We start from the raw sequence: 15,279 nt of genomic DNA, 5'->3' as shown, positions 1-15,279 counted from the left end.
TGCTAACTTCAGTCATCATATACAAGTTACCTAGCTTGGGTCTAATTTCAGGCGCTGCGTGATAACACTGTGTCTGCTGCGGCCATGTTACGGCACCAAATTTCCTTGATTATTACGCCGGAATAGAAATATAGTTCCATATCAAATCGACAACATTTTATTTTCCGCCTTTTTTAGTACACAATATAACTACATAAGAGTCAAGTTTTAAATAGGAAATATTTTGAAACTCTTTAGTCATTTTTGGCCGCGATGCTACTGGTCTAATTGGATTCAATGATCTATGCTAAGCTTTTCTAAAAGTGCTTTTGCCAGACCCGAAGATCGGCAGAATACATTCCAAAACAGTAAAACTCAATTTATTAAACTGGAAAATTAGCATATTATATACTCAAAAAAAGTAGAATGTTTCTTTAATGTATTTAGGAATATTGATTTATTATGAGCACTTATTGGCTGCTTTTTTGTGGTCCATATTTGGTCTAAATATTTTCTAATAAAAGCTAAATTGTCTAATGAAAGAAATGACTATGTTGGCACAATTATATATTTACCAACAAAATAAACTTAAAATAATTCAAACATTTACAACTACACCTTTAGGTTAGCAAAGTGATTATACAATCATAGGTAACATTTTGAATGGTACGTTGTAAAAAAATATTAAGAACGTTTACTGTTTTATTTTACAAAATTTTCATATTTTTTTAATGCTGTAAAAACATGAAAAACCTTTATTTTTGCTTTACAAAAAAATATATTTTACTATGTTCTGGCACCCCAGCTGCTGGATTATTTCAGTTTTTTTTTACCAAGTTTTTACAGTGTAATGTTTTGGTGGCACAAAAGCAACTTTAGGAAATTTGGACAAAGTTAGAGACCCATGAAACCCTCTGGGTGTAACAGGACACAAAGATCCCTTATTAGCTACTGCCTCTTCCCCATAACATCATCAATATAAAAAGATACATGCAGAACAGTGCTGTTTACCCTCAGAGACTAATGCAATAGAGAGAAATAGATGATTAATATGCTCTGAGATTAGGTTATTTGCCCATCATCAATTCAGCAGTTTATATTACATACAAATTCTGATTCTAAGCATAACTTCGTAACTAAGTTATATTAAAGAACAATTCCCATCATCAAGGCACAGACAGCACATTGCATTGATTTTAATGACTAACACCTGACGCTTAAAGACAGACTTTGAGACATATCACCTCAGAATTCTCTCTTTAGATATCATTAGGCTAATTGATAAAGCACACGTCGTCTCTTATTATGTCTGTATTCACCTAGAATAATTATACTGTTTCAGGTGATGTGTGAGTAAAACATTTCTTTACCTGCCTAGTTTTTTTCTGTCTCTTAATGATTTCAGTCTAGAACTTAGAGGCAAACATCTATGCTCTATCACCGTAAACAAACAAAAGAAATGAGCCGATTTTATTCGATGATTAATCGCCGTATCACTTCAGCTGTCGAAACAGCAGCACTTCGGCTCCAGCAGTACTTCATTATTCCTAATTACTTCCAAATCCATTTACTGTCTATCCAAAGCTCTGCATCAAGAATCCATTATGTATTTAATGTTGGAAGATTTTCGATAATCAATACCGACTCGCACAGGAAGAATCTTTTAGGGAAGTGGTTAAGTTTTTTCACGTTTATTTATTCTGTTTTAGCAACTACGGCCAGCCGTCTTTGATCTTTCACATAAAATTGGTTGTGAAGTCATGCCTTTAACTGTTATAAAATACCTTGCAGCTTTTACCCGAGTGAAATTAATGACCTCACGCTCCTTAGGTGACGACAGTCAGCTGCACAGCCCGTCTCCGGGTGAGGACCTTCCTCGGTCACCGTGGTATCACCATGGTAACAAGTTTAGGGGAATGAGAGAGAGAATAATCTAATCTCCGCATTTCAGCTGCTGCGATAAAGACGGGCACAGTGCCGTCTGCAGTGGGAGGTGAAGACTAAGGAAAGTGGCTGTGTACAGAGTTTGTGTGCTTAACATTCAGGCTGAGTGTGAACGCCTGCACTGTTTCTGTACTGAGTTAGACACGCTATTTATCAGTATGTGTCACTCCTTCTGCAATAGGCCTTAAAAAACACAGCGGGTGTAATTCACAGGTCCATCTGATTTAAAAAACATATTGAAAACATTGTTTCTTCTTACATGATGATTAAGTTCATATGCAGGGCCATCAAACCAACCATACAACCAAACTAACTATATTCATATAAGAATAAGAATTTCCATTCCCTAATACCCAAAATAGAATTTGACATTTAAAAAAATCACATCATAGGCAGCGTAACAGAATTCTATTTGAATTTTAAATAGAGAGCATATTTGCAACAACCAATGACAAACTAGAATACGAATATCTCGCTAGTAATGCAAACGAAATTTTAATGTAAATTTGCACAAAGTTGAGCTGATTCCGGTTTCTCAGCCGCCGTTTTATATCAACCATTCACCTCCCTCATGAGCTCACAAGCTTAAGCATTGAGGGACATTGAAGGCAACAAAGGATAATATATGCTACCTTCAAAACATTACCCAGATGAAGGTATCTCATGAGTAAGTAGATCATATTTATCATATAAAATAGCATTACACAGATTCATCCTCATTGTTAGTTTTTTTTTTAATGTTGCCGCAATTGGACAAACTTGCATATTACTCTGTCAACTATGTGTCAAAGACGAAAAAGGCTTTAAGAAATTAAAACAATAAGTGTTATAATGCTTTACATAGTTGTTATTAAAAAAAAAAGTTTTTTCTGTTTAATTTAATTGCATTTTTGTTTTTGTTTTTCTGATCAAAAAATAAATATCATACACTTTTCCCTGATTTACAGAAGACAACCACTAAAAAGTCATTCAGTGTAACAATGTGGTGAGGCATATTTACAAAGAAGATCAACATATTCGACATCAACATGTAGAAGACCAATAACTTTCACCCCAAATGCTAAATAGTTATAATTTTACAACTAGTTAGCATATCCTAGGGTTAGCCCATTTGTCAATACTAATTTTTGCACAATAAATTATAATATGCTCGCTTATTATTTAAGTCAGAATTAGCATGTTGTTTGAATTTGTACATAAATATTGTTTTACACTAAATGACAATATTATTATGTATATTATGTAAATATGTTATTATTTCAACAAAATTTTTACATTTTAATCTCTAAAAACTTTGAAAAAGTTGAAACCATAAATTACACATTTTACTTACATTTAATGTGACCTCTATGGACATGAAATTATTTTGTGATATCTTAACGTCTTTGACCCATATAAACTGTATATATATATATATATATATACAGTATATATATATTAGGGATGCGCTTATATGTGGGTCAATGACAAATAAGATTTTCAAGAAGAAAAAAAAAATATTTTAAGCAAAACAGTTTGAAAATGTATTTTTATGTCCAAAAAAATTTATTGTGTTGATTTATATGGTTTTACAGCATTTTAGGGAGCATTAATTAATTATTAAACAAGATTTCTGATTTTACCACCCAGAAAATGTCAGGTGGTGCGACCATATATTAATTTAAAATAATATACATTTAATGTATTTAGCACTGAGTATTTTCCCCCTCATATATAAGAAATTTAACATAAAATCATGCCAAAATATTTTATTAAGAATTTTATTGAGAAAATTAACATTTATTTCTCAGTTTTGTTCTCTGTTTGTATGTTCGGACGGTCGCACCACCTGACATTTTTGGTCTTTCAAACACCAAAACTCAAAAAATCTATTGAATTTCAATAAAATGAAAAGGGTTTCTTATAAAGGACATATTGTAGATCCATTTGATATATGACATGTATTTATTCAAATTCTTTTTAGGAAAATAATGAATTTGGACACAAAAAATACATGTCACGTCATTGACCCATGTACATTTTTGCCAATAACAATAACCAATAATTCTTTAACATAATTGGAAGCAGATAACCGATATATTGGCAAAAAGCAAAACGTTGACAACTGCTTTTATTTGAAAACATTGACTGCAGAAAACAAGGTATCCATAAGTTATCTTTTTTCCCCTGAAAATCATGTACCAAGCCTACTTTACACTAGTTAACGATTCTTTAACCTTCAAACTTTTCTGGTGTATTTTTTATTAAATATACGAAATTATAGATGTTCTTCCAGAGCAACCCAGAAAAATGTTCTTAATAGCCACATATCTAATTGGTGTCAAAACATAAAGCATTCAGGCAGCAGTCTGATTCCAAAAATATGCTTTCATTCCTATAATTTACATATTTATAAATACTGTATCTAAATACTGTACCTACATCAACAATGTTATAGCAGGAAGGGAATGATCATGACAGAACCAAAGTCCTGTACTGTATTTAAACTGTGAGTGCACGCAGCTGAAGAAGTTCAACCAGAGGAAATTATTTATGATTTATCAGCTATAATATATCAGCCTAAATTATATTATAGGCCGATACTGATAACATTAAAAAGGACCATTTATTGGCCTATACTGATATGGCCGGTAATTTTTTGTGCATCCCTAATATATATATCTATATAGATATATTTAGATATATCTATATAGGATATATGTATACTGTATATTCTTAACTAACTGCATTTAATGTGTTGCTAAGCTTTGTTACAAGAAAAGTGATTTCCCAATCCATTTGCTTTAAGCTTCTTAAGCAAAGTTTGTCAACATCAGTATGAGCACTGAATCAAATTTAGAGTTAAAAAGTCACATAATTTATACAGTCCACAAAGCAAAGCTAATTTGAGTCAATTTCCTCTTTGCTTAATGCACAGAACACCTACAAAACTTACTTTCACTGCATTCATACATTATTTATTTACCACGGCTGAGAGAAAAGCTATCACAAAAAGGATTATGTGCTTCCTTAAAATATGAAAATTGAAAATAACATTGAAAATGGAAATGACTACGTTTGGGGTTATCACAGACAAGACACTGTAGATATAGCGTTGCTGCATTTGGCACAGACTATGTCTGAGACTAAGCTATTTCCAAACATAACAAAAGAGGAAAATGCAATCATTTTATGGCAGCATCTACCCGTTCGTGACATCGTTTCCAGCTCTGTCAAATACCTCCGGTGTTATTAATATAGTCGGGCTATCTGCTGATCAAAATCTCATGCAGACATCAAAATCAGATGAGACAATGGTAGTGGTGGGGGTGGTATAAACCTTATGATGCTCAAATATAAATGTTCATATTTTAATGTAGGTCATACTCGGGGCAGAAGAGAATTTCTATTGGATTTATTTCGGGAAACACAATAGGGGTATGGGCAGGCTGAGAAGTGGAATGTGGCAGAGAGGATGAACAGGATTCACACTAGACACATAAAGATGAGCCGTTCGTGGTAATGGTGGGATTATAGGGAGATTAGTGGGGTGGATGGGTCAGGAGGCATTCTGATTGATGAGCCATGGCATGAAGTGACAAAATGGCCTCAAAAAAGAAACGGACAGAGTTTGACATATATACATAAAACAGAACAGACCTCCACAAATGACAGATTATGTATTTTAAAGAGATTGTTAACCCAAAAATGTAAATTCTGTCATCATTTACGCACCCTCTTTCAAATTTTATGACTTTATTTCTTCCTCAGACCACAAAAGAAGATATTTTGAAGAATGTTGGTAATTGAACAACATCAGAGATGTTTATCTAACAATAAAAAAAATGTGTTTCAGTGCTCCTTTCCATCGTCCTCATCCATTAGGGCGTAATCCTTACTTTTTGGATTTATGAGGATATTATGCGGTAAGCTTCAATTCTTGAGTGCCACTTTAAAAGAAACAACTCTATTCGGTTCTTGTCTAAATCACTGAAGTATCAAACCTCAGGAGAGCTAAAATCTGCCCAAAGAGAAATTCTCCAGCAACATCAGCCCCTGGCCCCCAAATCACTGGAATATAGCAAAGCCTGAAATCCTTCGAGACGAACCTCAGTGTTTGAAATGTAAACATCTTAGGGCTTGTTTGTTTACAGAGCTGTCGATTCTTAAAGGCTCATTTATCCCAGAATGCATCTGCAAAATCCACTGAGGTTGTTGGTTTGTTTGACTGTCTTTGAATAGAAACTGTAAAAGAGGAGATCGGATGAGCTCGGGTTCAATGTTTTTTGCTTGCTCTGGAGGTATTTCAAAGAGGGTTATAATTTTGAAATCCTTTGATGTCTACAACATGGTGACATGGTGAGGCTTATTTTGGGCTGTAGGTGTAAATGTAATGAACGATTACATTTTCCAATAAATTATTTGCTTGGGCCTTTTTGCTTCAGAACTACATCTTGCTGTTCGATTCTCCATGAAATCAAATTTAGTGGCTGGTATTTCATATACCGTGATGTCATCTACATTCACTTAAATAAGAAATGGTCATGTAAAATGGGCTCCTGAAAAAAAAAAGGTTAATGGCTGTGGCATATGTTTGCATGTTTAAAAAATGATGTAGTAGCTCATTAATGTCACATACAAACTGACTGTTTCAGTAAGAATTATGTCAATGCATGTCGACAAGTAAGGGATAATGTACAGACAGCTGCTTCGTGTCGGGTCCTGATCACACTGTCAGGGCATATTTCGCGGTAACAGTCGGCTGTTTATATTATTCTGTTTATAATACGGCTACTTGCCACAAGAAAAAAGCTGGACATGACATGTGAAATATTTAATTAGCTCATTTTTACCAAATGCAGACCTTCCGCGAGGAAAAGCTGATTACTTTCGGTTTTAAGACATCCAAATGTCATAAACAGGCCATTTGGTTTAAAGGGTCATATGACTTGGCTAAAACGAATATTATCGTGTGTTTTACAATCAATGCAATGTGTATACAAGATTTAAGGTTCAAAAATGCTGTATTTTCCATCCATTTTTGGAACATCAGGTTCCAAAGCAATTGTACTGACAGGTACGTCCACATTACTTGCGTATACATTTTGTCAATCTTAGTCAAATCATAACATGAACTGAAGTAGATTTGTGGGGGTGTGGTTACATGAGGCATTTCACACTCTCTGGGTGAGCATTCGCTTTTAGATAGAATTTATCTTTTGTTCCGACACCTTTAATTTCACGTGTCTAAAGCAAGCATGGGCAACTAATAACACACCAAAGACACAAAAAAACACGTATTTGCGCCATATGACCCCTTTAATCATTTGTAAATATAATGTCATATATGTTATTAAAAGACATATTTAATTTGTCAAAAAAAACGGTCAAAATGATTTGCTGTTACCGTGTTTAATTTTAAATTTAGTTTTGAGAAGTTGTTATCTGGGAATAACGAACGTGAAAATGTCAAGACTGGCCAATCAGAATCAAGCATTCCAACGAGGCGTGTAATAAGCTTTCTCAATATCTGTGAGTTATGATTCATTCAACATTGCCTAAGCAGGCAGTGGTAGCTTATTAAGAAACTTCCCGTTCACTCGATGTAAGTACTCAGTAGTGGTTTTCCTCTTTAATGTGAGAGTCGGTGGATTATGCAATTACCATATAGGAAGATCTGATCCCTTGTGAAAATGATTCCAATTGTTTATATTGCACATTGACTTTTGGGTGTTAAAAGGCCCCAGTGGACACATGCTGGTAAAGTTCAATATCTAATTTTAGTTGAGGTCTCAGTGCAATCTATATTCCTTTGAGTCAAGAAATGATCTTCAACTTGATCTATAAAACAGTGTTAGAGTTGTTGTAGAGGTGTTGCTCTAGGTAACACATCTCATCTACATCATCATTAACCTTGGTTAAAAACATTTATTGTGCCGGTGTTTGAATAAAGTATACTTCTTTTAAACTTAAAAAGTCTTACTTTACTTTAGGCTTTGTTTAGTCTTACTTCTCAAAAATATACTTTATTTACTTCACAGAAATATACTTAAAGGGGTGCTGCGAGGATGTGTCATGCATTCTGACTTCTTTACAATGTTAATCGTGCTGTCTTCTCAAGCTTAACATGGTCAACTTTTCAAAACACGAGTTGGGCTTATTACGTAGTATTTCTGTGTTCAACACACTCGGAAAAGCATGCGGCACAAGCACCCAACAGCAAGGAGAGCTTTCACTTGTGTGCAGGAGAGAGAGAGAGCCTACTTTCGCAAAGTTCAGGTGTTTGTTTGTTCACTTCATTTGGGTGATGAATGTTATATAAACGGTGGATATAACACTGGATTTGGGGTTCGTTTGAAACTGATACAGTATATGGAGCCGTCCCAGCACTATAGGATCCCAGACATGAACCGCATGCGGTAAGTGAAACTGATGTCTGTGTTTTGTTGGAAATGTGCTTTAGTACAGCCTACCCCTCCCCCCCACACACGCCATATGATTTTGTAAACATCGTACAGCTGTATCTCTCTTTTATAAATGTGATCAAACTAAATACTCTTCAAAGATACAAAGTATGCAATACTACTCTATAGGTACTCAAGATTAATATGAGATTGGCAGAAACCGCATGTGTTAGGGACACTTTAAAGTTACATTTAAGTGTACTTGACCTTTAAAAGGACAGTTCACCCAAAAAAAGAATTCTGTCATCATTTACTTAACTTTGAGTTGTTCCAAAGCTATAAAAATGTATTTGTTCTGATGTACACAGAGAAAGATATTTGGATGCCTGTAACCAAATAGTTCTTGGACCTCATTGACTAGTAGGAGAAATTTCTTTTTTTGTTTTGTTAGGAGATATTTTGAAGAATATAGGACAGCAAACAGTTCTGGGGCACGTTTGGCTACCATTGTAATATTTCCTAATATGATAGTTAATGGGGTACAAAACTGTTTGGCTACAAGCATTCGTCCAAATATATTTAAAAACATTGGAGAGACAAGTGTAGCCAAGCAATGGTTCTTCTAGGTTTCTTTTGATTGTTATCAGAAATCATCTACAGGCACTCTATTGTTTGTGAATGTGTACCGGAAGTTCAGTTGGGGTCACAAAAGTGAAACCGTCTATACTTTTATAAATTAAGAACTGGGCCAAGTTGCAAGTAGTAATGAAATAATACGGTTACAATAATACTAAGTTCTACTAGTTAATCTATTAGTGTGCTTACTGCATAAGGCATAAAATATATAAGTATACTTAATTAAATTAACATAAATAGACTTGTTTTTGTTGAAATTAGTTTGTGAGATCTGATGCAGGTTAAATACCACTGATTTCTGTTAAAAATCAGAACCGAATGAATGAAATTGTATTTTTGCAGAAGTTACACTAAACATAATCTTGCATATTTGATGGCAATCTGCAGTCTTTGGCATTGCTTAGGATTTGCCTTTAGCAACTAGACCTTGTGTTCCAGCAGCTTGCCTCACACTGCTTGCTTGCTTCTTATCTAAAGATCATGGGCAAAACTGGAGGAAAAGATTGGCACTGTGACGCCATACGGATTAGTGGGGTTTGGCTGCAAAGAGTGTCACCCACAGTGCTGGAACATCTCTGTTGTTCTCTGTGCCACTTCATGGTTTCTTAGAGTTTAGATGGAAAGACAAGTTGCCAACATCTTGCTGTTATGACAGTCCCAAGCTCCACAGCAGCAGGAGGTTTGGATGAGAGAATTTATTGGCAGGTTTTTGAGAGGGGACATATCATGAGGGTCCAAATATATACCTTGATCTTATGCGATTAAGCAGCCGTTCTTTACTATGAACATAGGTTAACTTTTGAAAGCATTTTTTTGAACTAAAGACATTTATTGAAACTGCACAAAATGTTACATTTTAAACAAGCAACACCTAACACAATGTGTAAATGACCATGTCCATTTACACTACACATTCCCTGTCACAATGTTATGCAGGCTGTGTAGAGAGGCTGTTAATAAAGGATGGTTAAGCTGCTGTAAAAACTAGTGTGTGAGTTGAACACTTGCACTTGCTGTTGCTCATTTTACCTGCAAAGGAGCCATTTCATAAAGGCACAGCAGCAAAACAAATGGGTTGTTTATTCCCAAGGGTCAGAGATAGACTGGAAAAATAAAATATGAATGTTTTCTAACACATAACTAACCTTATAAATAGACGTTAGGGAGAAAGAATCCTATTACTGAACTAGCAATGCATGCCACTGGTAAATGAATATCATGGTTTTGCTTCTGAAGGAAATTTCAGTTTTCAGAGTTAGTTTTCTTTTTAGTTTTCAGTGTTTCGGTTTTATTCTAGTTTTGTTCATGTTTTTATTTTTAGTTGTCAATGTATTTTTGTTTTTTGTATTATACACTCTTAAAGATAAAGGCTCTTAAAAGGTTGGTTCCACACCTTTTTCCACCTCTTTTGCACCTTTTAGTACTCTGAAGAACCTACTTTTGCCGCAAATGAACCTTTTGTTAAATTATATAATATATGTTTGTGTATAATATTTATTGACATATACAGTATACCGTATATACATTACTTTAGTGAACTGTGCTGTGAAGTTAGATTTCCAGATTTATCAATTGCATTTCCCCTCATGCCTGTTTTTCTATCCTAACACGACTCTGTATGAGTTGAGATCCATTTCCACTAGGATGTGGAAACGGAAAAGCAGCAGTTTAAGTCTGAGTTAAATCTGGCAGAAAGCTATCAGGGGACCATCTATCCACGTCTACTATTTAAAGCCTCAAAAGAATCTTTTCACAGATATGCGAGAATCATTCGCTAAATGTTTTCTCTGTGGTGTCTTAAGGTCTAGTGGCTAATGTGAGCGTGTAAATGAGGGAAGGTCATTCAGTGGACAAAGAACTAGTTGCTGCGGCCACTAATGCAAACGTTCATTTTAGATCCCCTCATCAAGACCGGCTTCTTAGCTTGCAGAAAGTGACACTTTATTGACTGCCCATCGACCGCTTAATGCTGGGGATGTTTTTTTCTCTCTGACCCTTTTCTCTTTCAGTCTATTTATTTCTCTCTTCTGTCCCCCTCTGTCGCTTTGGTCCAGTTCATTATTGTTTTAAATAATTTTTGCAATCGTTTCTTTCTTCTTATTTCCTACCACAAATGCGATTTGATGTTCATCAATCAGTTTTTCTACCGCTCTTCAACTGCCTTCCTTCTCACGCAGTCTTCTCCCATTATATTCCTGAGAGCGGCTCCATCATGACAGTTATTATAGGGGCACATCGGTGTCAGATGTGGAGATCAGCACCGAGCTGGTTGAGCTGCGTGTGAACGTAAGAGGCTCTGAACCTCTTCCGCACTTCTCATGGGAGAATACAAAACTAACAGCTAATGCTAGTAAAGTGGCACTTATGTCAGAATATTTATCTAATATACATGGGGTTCAGTTTACGAGTGTCATTTTCGTGAAGTGTGTGGACGTGTTTGTGTGTTTGCTTGGGTGTGTTTGACACGGTTGACCCCTGTGCTGTGTAATGATCCAGTGTGAAACTGATCTCACATCTGCTGCCGGCTCTCAATTGAAGACTTGCAGAAAGCAGCGCCTAATCTGGTCAAAGCTGTAAAAAATGAAGTTTTAAGCCGTAATTCCTCTACTAATTCTACCCCCTTATCCCTCAAAGAAGGTTGAACCCTTCTGGACTTCATTCGTGAATTTCACACATTGGCTCTGGATCCTGCCAATTCAAACCCTCATCTGGTTTTGAGAACGCTCTCCAAATGCTGTGAAAAAAGGGCCTCGGGAGCACTCCGCAAAATTAGACACCTTCACTCTCCGCCACTGTCGTCAGCGGATTGCCGTAATTACATGTGCAAATGGGTCATTGGCAAGGTCTTATGTGCTGTCAGGTGTGGATAGAAGAGACGAAGTGCCAAAGAGCGTTTTTCAGCGTGCTCTTTCCGCTGGGATTGGGACACTCGAGGAGACTTATTTGTGCAAAGCGTGTTTTAATGGCCCCGCTGTGGCAAAGGCTCAGTTGGTGTCCCCACGATTGGAGCATTGAGAGGCTGCTGCTGTTTTTATTTGAGTTTACAGAGCAAATGTTAAAGCTGACAATAAAGAAGAAAGCCTAACAAAACGTCCAATAAACGCAGATCAATTTATTCACATAGTCTTTATTTGTTTGAGGCTTTATGCTTTGTGACAAACAATGCATTATATTAAATTAGGCAAATAAGGAGGCACCTATAGAGCCATTTATATATGTTGAATTTCCTCAATCATTTTTATTGAAAGATATATTAACATGGAAAGAAATGGAGTTGAATCATTCTGAATGTGAGTAATGTTAAAGACAATTGGGTAACACTTAAAAAAATAGTTCACCCGAAAATTAAAATTTGTCATCATTTACATATTTTCAAACCTTTATGACTTTCTTTCTTCCACAGAACACAAAAGACGATAATTTGGAAACTGAACATCACTGGCCCCCATTCACTATATAATATAGACACAAAACCAATGCAAGTGAATGGTGGCCAGTGAACAACATTCTTCAACATATCTTCTTTTGTGTTCTGCGGATGAAAGAAAGTCATACAGGTTTGAAATGACAAGAGGGTGAGTAAATGATGACAGAATTTTTCTTTTTGGGTAAACTATCACTTTAACAACAAGGTTGTGATTGTTAACATTAGTAAATGCATTAATAATCACGAACTAACAATGAGCAGTATAGTTTTTCTGCATTTATTAAACTTTTTTAATGGATGTAAATACAATCGTTCATGTTAGTCACAATGCATTAACTAATGTTAACAGTTACAACATTTGATTTTGAAATTGTTTTAGGAAATGCTGAAATTAACGTGAACTATGAATAATAAATGCTGAAGAAGAGTTATTCATTGTTTGTTCATGTTAAATGCATTAACCAATGTTACCAAACACAACCTTATTGTGACAATTCTATATGCCACACATAGTTTAATGGTAATATAATTGTAAAGCAGAAGGATCAGTTGCTCATGGAAATTAGTTGAAATCCAAGTATCTACTTACAGGCTATCATCTTTCCACTGTAAGCATTATGCTTCCTACATTCTCTATTGATTCAAACATGTAATATGCCCTCTCTATCTGTGGAGATTCACTTGACCTTTGTGTCCCTCAAGAGCCCAGCATGGTCTTGTGTAATGGCAATCCTTCCAACAGGCAGGTTGTTTTATCATAGTAACCTATGCATTGTGCATTACTGTTAATAATCATTGTTTTATATATTTTACATCCAATACTAAATACTTATAAAATAAAACCCATTGACCTTTGGAGGATCACACAGGGTTGCGTCCATTATGCTGAACCCCTTTCATTTCTCAAATGATGTTCAGATAAATCTGATCTGCATTAGATGTGTTTTCATTAGTTTATTGTATACAGTACTGTGAAAATACCACGGAGGAAAATCAAGTGGGAATCATTTCCTTGTCATGGATACATACTGTATAAATGTGTGCAAATGGGGTTAAACAAAACAAACGTAACAGATTCCATCCAGTCTCTTGATACTATTTTCACTATGAATCACATGATCACAGCAGATATACAGGTCCTCTGACCTAGCCTGAAATGCTACACTCATTTGCCGTTTGTTTTGAAGGTCAGTTACTATACACTATGCAGGAGATGGGTGGCTTCCATTCATCATCTGCCTGACAGGTTGTGTTTCGCCCTAAATCCCCCTCCACCACCCGTCTCCTTAGTTTCTGCACAAGTAGGTTTGTCCCATTAAGGGACATTTTCTTGGATGCTTACCATCTGTCTTCTGTTCATTTGAGTATCTTCTTTCATACCATTTACAGCCAAACCAATTCCGCCGTTCAGCATACGCCCCGATTGATTTTAATGTACAAACAAAGACATTTGTAGATATTCTGAGATTTATGATCATTTAAAAGCGCATTTAGGATTCTTCATTCACAAAAACAACATAATGGACTAAGTCGTTAGACTTTCGTGGCCATTATCCACAATCCAGTTAGTGTATATATAAAAACAACAAGCATTGACTTTCACAAAAAAAAATAAAAGATTCATAAACAGGGTCAGTCTGCAGTTCGGCAGTGATTGGAGATGAAGGCGGAGGGGGTTGGCTATCGACCGTGTTTCTGGTCAGAGAAAATCAATTCAGAGAGGGACCATCTAACCAGGAGATAGAGATAACCGTTACTGCCCCTCCCGTCCCACACGTCTCTTATTTCCTGGCCCGTTGGTGCAGACATAGACCTCAGGGAGAAGCTGGGTGCTAATCGCTCCTGGTGCTGGACAGAAGATAGGTTTGGAATAATGCTTGATGTATTCATAATTGATATGCAAGTCAATGGACATGTTTTCAGAGGTACATTTGAACAAAAAATCAAACCCAATAGTTCTTAAGGAACACGCCTTTGTTTGATATTTGCTCATGACCTTGGCATTGGGTATGGTTGTGGGTAAAAATCTCAAGAAGCACATGACCGATAAGATGTAAAACATGCTAAATGTATACCGATTGGATCAAGCAACTGCAATCTGCACAAGTACATTCTAAGATGGTTTGAAAATATAAGCAGTGCATTCAAGGGGTAGTTTTTTTACAGAAGGCGTTCGGGCTAATATTGACAAAACAAGCAGTTTGCGGAAAATATTACACCAGCATGTGTGGTGTTGGATGCTGGGTGTCGATATCCCACTGGGCATTTTATCTATACCAGCAAGATTTCCATGAGAATCAAGCTTAACATGAAAGAACATCCTGGTCAGCCAGCATCGAACCAGAATAAACCAGCCTTTAGCCAAAAAAAAACATCCATGCGTAGACCAGCAGGACAGAGCCACATTCACCTACAAAAAAATTCTGTGCAGTAAAGATAAGTGGTCAAAAATGTCTTCTGCTTTTGCCTTTGCCAGCATATTTGGAAAATGTAATTAAAAGTGTGATTGAAATAGTTTCATATGCAGAATAACAATGAGTTCTGACTTAAGGTCTAGCAAATACCTGCCATTTTAGATAACTGGGTCATTTCTGTTGACTGTCCCATAACTCAGCTGCCTTATAAAACCTAAATAAATTGACATTTATTCATCCCCTTGTGGTCCAAAACCTGTATGTGACTCTTTATCCTTTATCCTGTGAAACAGAAATTGAGATATTTTGAGACATGTGCTTTTGTGTGCATACAATGGAAGTTTATGGGAGCCAGTGTTGTTAGCATTTTTCAAAATATCTTCTGCAGAAAAAAGATTATGCAGGTTTGGAAAGAAATGAATGTGAGCAAATTATGAAAAAAAATTTTAGCTCCCTGCGGAACAAAAAGGGGTTTGGTGTTGCATCCAGTCAACTT

General features: G+C 35.8%; 1 protein-coding gene across 2 annotated transcripts in view; it reads left to right on the top strand.

Annotated features, from left to right (window-relative positions):
* The window catches only part of tmeff2a (transmembrane protein with EGF-like and two follistatin-like domains 2a), a 65,795-nt gene that overhangs the window by 37,349 nt on the left and 13,167 nt on the right, over window positions 1-15,279 (top strand). The window lies entirely within an intron of this gene.

Source organism: Triplophysa dalaica, chromosome 8 (assembly GCF_015846415.1).
Source record: "Triplophysa dalaica isolate WHDGS20190420 chromosome 8, ASM1584641v1, whole genome shotgun sequence".
Taxonomy (NCBI): Eukaryota; Metazoa; Chordata; class Actinopteri; order Cypriniformes; family Nemacheilidae; genus Triplophysa; species Triplophysa dalaica.
Note: the sequence above shows the minus strand (reverse complement) of the source record. Positions and strands in the feature narration are given on the sequence as shown.